The 6,950-nt window shown below is 43.3% G+C and overlaps 1 pseudogene; it reads right to left on the bottom strand.

Annotated features, from left to right (window-relative positions):
- Positions 1-6,018: 6,018 nt before the first annotated feature.
- LOC114636744 lies at positions 6,019-6,693 on the bottom strand (annotated as a pseudogene).
- Positions 6,694-6,950: the final 257 nt, after the last annotated feature.

Below are 6,950 nucleotides of genomic sequence, written 5' to 3'. Positions count from 1 at the left end.
ACAATGGCTGGAAACTCAAGAGGTACTTTGTGTTTTCCTGAATTATCAGTGTATGTACTTTACTGAAAAGTAAAGTAGTGTGTGTATTTTACTGAATTACCTCGTGTGCTTGCCCTCAAGGATGAAGAACTGCTTATAGTTCCTGTGTGGGTCTTAAGAGGTCTGGAGAGCTCTGGTCCACTGTCTCCCTGCTGCCCTGGTTTCTCTTCACTCTCTCACAAATGCAGTGTGATTGATTTACCAAGAGCGAGCTGCGTGCCCGCCTAAAACACCAGGGCAGGGTTTAGGGCCTGAATGACAGATGGAGACCTCAGCCAGGGAGACTCGGCTAGGAAACACATGAGGATCAACACACAGTGTGTAGACACTGTTCAGGAGGAGATATCTCCCATGGCACATTCTGTCTGGTACTCCACGGTGTGTCGGTCTTGGCAAACACGCCTAGCTTCTTTTGAAGCCTCCCCGTTCAGGAGAGCTGTTTCCCAAGAGAGCCTGTACTCTGTTCACAGTTAGCCTTAGTCTTGAATTCAGGCTCTTCCACAGGCTGGTTGAGTGGGTTACTTTTCCCTTGTGGCCTCAGTTTTATAATCTATAGAATGGGTCTTTTGCTTAGACATAAGGGTTGTTGTTAAGATTAGATGAAATGAATAGTAAGTAGCTCTTGCTTTCATGGTTGCCTGTGTCTTCTTTGTCTTCTTCCTTCCTATTCCCTTTTCTCTCCCTCCTCTTCTTCCCTAACCCCTTCTTTATATACTTCCCCTCCCCCAGAATCCAGTCTCCAGCAGACCAGAAACAGGAGTTCTTTGCTATTGAGGCCACCTCTTGTCTAGCCAGGGTCAATCCTGGAGTTCGTAGAGACTGAGAAGTTTCCAGGTGGAGATTGAGTAGTTTTCCTGATGGAGGTCTGGGACACATAAGGCCTACTTCTTAAGGGAAGCCACAACAGTCTTGGACTCGTTCTCTGGAGAGTGGCTCCTCTGAGAGGTAGCATGGAGATGCAGACTGGAATCCACTCTTCACCTCCCAACTCTTGAAAATTTGCCAAGGATTTTTTTAAGTATAGTATTTATTTGAATAGAGTGCCTCCCTTCCCCCCCCCCCAGAATTCCAGCCTTGCTGTCATTTTGTCCCTTGTAGAAGTCCATATGAAACACGCCTCCTGTGTAAGCCAAGCTGGTGGGATGCCAGCCTGTGCTACCGTTCCTCTCTCCCCCCTGTAATGATGACGTGTTTCAAAAGTATAAGAACTGATCAAGTGTCCTGTAGACTCATGCTGGGAACTGATCCCTCTGCTGGGCACAGACCCCAGGTGAGCTATGCTGGGCCTCAACTTTCTCACCTGCCTTTGTGTGGGGGTCAGAAGCTCCCTAGTAACCGTTTAGCAGTTACTGCTGACATAGCCCACAAGGCTTTAAGTGGCTCGCTCGTTGCTCCCAGATCCAAGTGCGTTCTTTGACTGTCATCCCCTTCTGTCTCTTTCTCTGATGGTGTCTCTAAGTAGCCAGTTAGTCCTGATTTCTGTCTCATCTTTGAATTGCCTGAAAAGTTTTCCTGAGTGGCTTGGCTTTTCATCTTCTGGAGTGGCTGCCTGTCCATTGTGCCACTGTCTGTGACACTAGGAGCCCCATGATTCTCCAGGCCCATCCTTGGGCAGAGTATTGATGCAAGGACTGTCCCGAGAAACTTCGATATGAAGGGCAAGCGACACTATTTTTGGCCAACACCATGGCCTTTCTGAATGGGATTCACTTCGTGAGCTCAGTTGGCTACATTTTGAGCCAAATTGAAGAACAGCTCGATATTAGCATCACTTACAAGATGATACAAGCGTGTAGTATCTTAGACACCTGACTCCAGAGCGGAACCACGGCTGACAGGCATCCTCTACCCAGGAGGGAAGTGATGGATGACATAGCCCTGCTTTCCACTCAGCCAGCAAGCAGCCGTTTATGAAATGGCTCTCAGACACCAGTGTGGGTCAGCCCCATCAGCATCCCCCAGGGTATCTCCACAGGCTTTGGATGCATCGGGCCCCTCTGCAGTATATTGCCGGAAGGGATGGAGTTATCCTTGGATGATCTATAGTATGAATTTGGTGCTGACATGTACATAGACAGGTCTGGGCATTGTTATTCTGTATTTTAATTTTTAATTGTATTTTATAAGTCTCTCGGCATCCAGTTTGATCTCTTTATATAAATATTACCTATGTTCAGAATTATACTGCCCAGTACTAAATCTTATTTATCTTTTTATTTATGTATGAGTGTTCTGTGTGCATGCCAGAAGAGGGCATCAGATCCCATTACAGATGGTTGTGGGCCACCATGTGGTTGTGGGGAATTGAACACAGGACCTCTGGAAGAGCAGCCAGTGTTCTTAACCGTTGAACCATCTCTCAAGTCTCCCAGTACTAAATCTTAAGTAACTATTGACTGGCTATTGAACACTTAACTTAATAACAAATCAATTAAATAATTTGCAGGCTGAGGACATGTACTTTTGTCTAAGTTGTGATTTTTGAATGTGCTAATTCTTCCCCCCCCCCCTTTTCTTATTTTTCCTTCATAGCTTGCTCATGAATTTGGAGAAGGAACTTGACTCCCGGGACACTGTACGAACACAGATAACTTCAAACAAATTCCGAAAGGTTTTCTCTGCTGTGTCACCTCGTCCAAATCCTAGCTGTGTAGTTATGGGTCCATACTGGATGCCGTGGTCACAGAAGGGACTTTGTGGAACCCACCCATGAGAGACCGTACAGGCTGTTGCTACCTGGCCTGGGCCAGCCAGCTCCACGCAGTGATGTTTCCCTTCTGGCCATTCAGCACAGATCCCCAAGCACATGTCTGTTCACTGATAATCTTTTGATAGTTTTTATATGACACAATCCTTATTGTATTTATAACATGGTTGTAGGGCCACATAAAGGAATTACCTGAAGTAATATATTGCCTCTTTGTCTTCAATGTTTTTATGTCATTATATTTTAGCTGTAAAGTTGGTAAATGGATTCTTACAACTATCTCCCTTTTTTACTAGTTGCTTTAAAATTTTTATTTGAATGCCGGAGAATTCCCTTTGTTAAGAGCATTTCAGTATTTGAAAACGAACTCGTTAAATGTGCATGCTGTACACACATGTGGATTAAATTCTTTTCTTTAGTCAAAGACTTATATGATTATAAATATTCTCCAGCCACCCATTTGCCTGTTCCCCCCTGGTGTAGCCTGAGCCACATCATGTTAGCTCTGCACTGTCTCTCAGGACACGACTGAGGACAGTTAATGTTTAGTGGAGTATCTGGAAAATTCTTAATTTGCCAACAACGTGTGTATGTACCCATGATGGCAGTGTAAGCAACTTAGTTTACCAGTGTATGGCAACAATTAAATATTTTTATCCCTCTTTACCTGGATTTTTAAATTATTTTCAAAAGAACATTTTTAAAGAAGCCACATGTGGTATTATCATATGTAAATAGAGTGTATCAACATTTAAATGGAACACAGATTGTCTTAGTTACGGTTCTATTAATGTGAGGAGACACCATGATCAAAGCAACTCTTATAGGGGCAAACATTTAATTGGGGCTGGCTTACAGGTTCAGAAGTTCAATCCATGATCATGGTGGGAAGCATGTCAGGATGCAGGTGGACATGGTACTGAAGGAGCTGAGAGTTCTACATCTTGATCTGAAGCCAGCAGGAGACTATACAGCAGAAGACTGTATACCATCCTGTATATAGCTTGGACGTAGGTGTAAGCTACGGCAGCATAGCTAACTGAGTTCCTTGGATGGGCAGAGGGCTGAGGGCGAGAGAAAGAAAGACAAGGAGTCATCTGGTAAAGAACCCAATGCTATATTTTCAACTGTGTAGATCCCTTTTATACTCCCCACAAAACAGGAACACAAACAGGAACAGGAATAAAAACAGGAACAAGGATCAAAACAGGAACAAGGAGACACACTTGGCAGCCTATCACCTAAGTTTGGATTTCTCCTTGAGCAGTCTTCTCAGGAAATGCATAGAGATGGAGGATCGGGCATAACAGCACAGGTGCAGAGGATGGTGACTCACACGTAGGAGACCTCAAAGTCAGCCCCCACAGTGACACACTTCCTCCAGTAAGGCCATATGTGCTCCAACAAGACCATGCCTCCGAATAGTGCTACTCCTGATGGGCCAAGCATTCAAACACAGAATTCTACAGGGACCATATGTATTCCAACCACCACACTGGTTAAATAGATTACTCTGACAAGTAGAATTTTTTTCCAAAAAAGAAAGGCACTGTCTTCCATATTTGCTCACTGTAGAGCCATCAAATTGTTATAAATAAATAAATAAATTCAAAAGTAAAAATTACCAAGCACTTCGGAGGCACATATTCTTCTCAGTGTCCGCAAGTTCACTATGCATTGTTGGAGACATCAATTTGTACGTCATTAATAATAACAGCCCTGAGAAGCCTGAGGCAGGAGAGGCAGGAGTTTAAGACCAGCTGGCTACATAGTAAGTTTGAGGTCATAATAAAGTACATGAAACCTTGTCTCCAAAATGCTTTTAAATTAAAAATAAAAACTACATTGCCTTTGGAAACTTAATTTACAAATAACGTTGGATAGACGGGACACAAGAATAGGCTGGGGACACAGGTCAATTGTAAATGAATTCTCAGTTTTTCTTTTTCTTTTTTTTTCTATTTTTTTCATCAGCAATTTTTCTTGCCTTTATTTAAACAGTTCTCAAAACATTTGAGTGAATTGGGCCTCCTTTGGTAAGCAAAGGACCAGAAAATCATATTTAAAAAATGAACAGGCAGTCTTTATCCACGACACAGGTGTGCTGATACCTTCTCTCATTCCATACTTTGAAGCACCCAGTATTTTCATATAGTCTAAAAGCTAGAAGAACAAGAGTACATTTGTGGTGGAATGTATTGTCGTTTGCTGATAATTAGTTGAAATACCATTATCTCCTTGTAACAGCTGTAAGAAACAGCCTTTTAAAGGCATGCATCTGTCTGCAGCTCTTATTCCCTGCTATATATAATACAGATTACACAAAGGCCGACAAATCCACATCAATGTAAGCATTAAGCATTTGCTGTATGGAAAGATTTTTGTTCTAATACTAGCAGTACAGAGTTACAGCGTATTTTTAACACTTACTTGTAGGTATATTGAATATGGCAAGTTTCATGGACTCCTGAAAGAAAATTATTTTTATTTAATTTTTAAATTTTTTACTGATAACTTAAGAATGGTTCTGGTTAAGCATTGATATTTAGAAAGAAAAGTAAAAAACTTGTTTATTGTTGCTTTTTGCCATCTGGTAGCATTTTACACACAGGCTTCGATCTTCAGAATACCCTGAATTCAGTAGAAAAACCTGTTTTTTTTTTTTTTTTTGGTTTTTCGAGACAGGGTTTCTCTGTATAGCCCTGGCTGTCCTGGAACTCACTCTGTAGACCAGGCTGGCCTCGAACTCAGAAATCCGCCTGCCTCTGCCTCCCAAGTGCTGGGATTAAAGGCGTGCGCCACCACCGCCCGGCGAAAAACCTTTTTTAAATGAAGTTTTGTACAATAGAAACTTCTCAGCAGTCAAAATTTGGACTGTAAAAAAATACATGCAAAACATACTTTTCTGAAAACACTTAACTTTGAACAAAGCACCGAACTACACAAATGCAGAATGAAAACAGCATTTCAACTCCACCAAAAGTAGTCATCATAAAAGGTGTAAAAGTCACCTAACTTAAGCCGGGCGGTGGTGGCGCACGCCTTTAATCCCAGCACTCGGGAGGCAGAGGCAGGCGGATTTCTGAGTTCGAGGCCAGCCTAGTCTACAGAGTGAGTTCCAGGACAGCCCGGGCTATACAGAGAAACCCTGTCTCGAAAAACAAACAAACAAACAAACAAACAAACAAAAAAAAAGTCACCTAACTTCACTGGGCACTGTTCACTTTTTAAACAGGAGACAATAGAACATATTGTCCACAAACAATATCCCAGCTCTATGGCAGGTTTCAGAAAGTCTTCAACTTCATGCTTTAATAGCGACGAGGTGAGTAGGATCGTGATCGAGAACGTGACCTGTGCCCTCCACGACTGTAGTAAGGAGAAGGTGACCGCCTTCTGTAAATCTGATCCCTGTCTTGAGCTGCTCTCCATCCACCTCCTCCTCCACCACCTCCTCTGTATGATCTGCTATAATAGTCCCGGTCATCATAACCTCGATCATATCCTCTGTCATAATAGTCTCGGCGACGTGAACTGCCATAAGTGGGTCTCCCCATATAAATTCCTGGTGTTGGGGTATGGGGTCTTTTGGTTATAGAGAAATCGACCCTAATTCGTCGTCCATCAAGCTCCATTCCATTGGCACGTTCTTTAGCTTCCTTGGCATCATCTACATTTTCAAAATATACAAAGGCAAATCCTCTTGAACGTCTAGACTGCTGGTCATACACAATAGACACATGCGCAATGGGGCCATATTTAGAGAACACTTCTCTTAGATCTCTTTCTGTGGTGTACAAGCTCAACCCAAACACCCCAAGACAACAGTTGGGGTCAGGATTTGCCCGGTTCCCAACATGACGCCTTCGAGTAGACATGGGAGAATGGCTGTGGCTGTGTCGCCGGCGATAATCTCGGCTGTAAGACCTGCTCCGGGATCGTCTATGCGAGCGAGATCGATCGTGACCTTGTTTTTTTTTTTTTTTTTTTTTTGTTTTTTGAGACAGGGTTTCTCTGTATAGTCCTGGCTGTCCTGGAACTCACTCTGTAGACCAGGCTGGCCTCGAACTCAGAAATCCGCCTGCCTCTGCCTCCCGAGTGCTAGGATTAAAGGCGTGCGCCACCACGGCCCGGCCCGATCGTGACCTTGTATAATGCCTTCTAGAACTTCTTCTGGATCTAGATCTAGATTCAGGTCTGGACC

Source organism: Grammomys surdaster, unplaced genomic scaffold, assembly GCF_004785775.1.
Source record: "Grammomys surdaster isolate TR1022 unplaced genomic scaffold, NIH_TR_1.0 124872, whole genome shotgun sequence".
NCBI lineage: Eukaryota > Metazoa > Chordata > Mammalia > Rodentia > Muridae > Grammomys > Grammomys surdaster.
The sequence above is the reverse complement of the archived record's forward strand: the minus strand, read 5'-3'. Positions and strand labels throughout refer to the sequence as shown.